Source organism: Echinops telfairi, unplaced genomic scaffold (assembly GCF_000313985.2).
Source record: "Echinops telfairi isolate 266 unplaced genomic scaffold, ASM31398v2 ScPeMD7_7409;HRSCAF=8447, whole genome shotgun sequence".
Lineage (NCBI taxonomy): Eukaryota > Metazoa > Chordata > Mammalia > Afrosoricida > Tenrecidae > Echinops > Echinops telfairi.
Window position 1 is genome coordinate 11234833 of NW_022111309.1, and position 1226 is coordinate 11236058.

Below are 1226 nucleotides of genomic sequence, written 5' to 3' on the forward strand. Positions count from 1 at the left end.
TATAGCGTCTGGGGTCTTAAAGGCTTGAAGGTAAACAAGCGGCCAGCTAGCTCATAAGCAACAAAGCCCACATTGAAGAAGCACACCAGTAGCAGAGAGTTTTTGTGAGTTAGCAAGCTTGCCTGCTTTTTCACTGGGCTTAGATCCTGCATCTGGCTGCATGGGACATCAACTAACTTCTTGTCACATTGCCAGTCAAACCCAGGAGCCATCAGTGGCATACCATTTGACCTGTCCACTTTGGATTCATTCACATCTCCAATCACATGTCTGACCCAGTGACCCTTTATGACAAAGGAGAACTGTGCTATAGCGTTTCTGAGGCTTCACATCTTTATGGGAGTAAACAGTCTCATGTTTCTCCTGTGGAGTGGCTATTGGGTTTGAACTGCTGACCCTTCAGTTAGCAGCCCAATGCTGAAGCCACTGTATTTCCAGGTCACTCAAGCCAGAAGAACCATGTGAAGTGATTCACTGCCCTGAAGGGGACAAGGAAGTTGAGAGACTTCAGTTAATAGCACTCTTGATAGGCTTATGATATAGAATAACTCAAACAACCATTTCTGTGCATTTGATAAATTGTGCTCCCAATTTTAAAAAAATTATTAAGTTGTACTGTATTATAAATAGAGCCAACCTATGATTAGCTTCATTGTTGACATTAAGCACACATATAATCATATTTCACAGCATTAATTGCATGCTATTCAAGACACAATGATATAAATTTTATGTTCAACTGATAATAACCCTATTATCTGAAGGCAAATAAGTCTTATATAAAACTAAATATTACAAATTAACTAATAGTAGAAACCAAGGATGCTGAATGAACTCTTCTATTAGCTTTCATAAAGCATAAAAGTCAAAGTCATTGAGAAGCATACCTCCCTCTCTTAGTTCTAGAGGCAGTTATTTCTTGCTACGAGGTATATTTCTCTGGAATGACTAATGTTTCTTATTTTTCCCTTTCTTCCCCCCTACGTAACTTCCTACCTTGTCTTTTTTAACCTTGCTTCCTTTCTTCCATCACTCTCTTTCTCCATCTCCTTCTCCCTCTCCTTTTTTTTCCTTTCTTTCTCCTATTTCTTTCCAAATGTTCAGACAATACCTTTAAAACTGCAAAGTAACACAAAAGAAAAAAAAAACGTTGCTGCGGCTGCTTATGTACATGAAACATCTCAGGCAATTAGAGGCTGAGGGTCATGGTTTCATACCAGTTGATG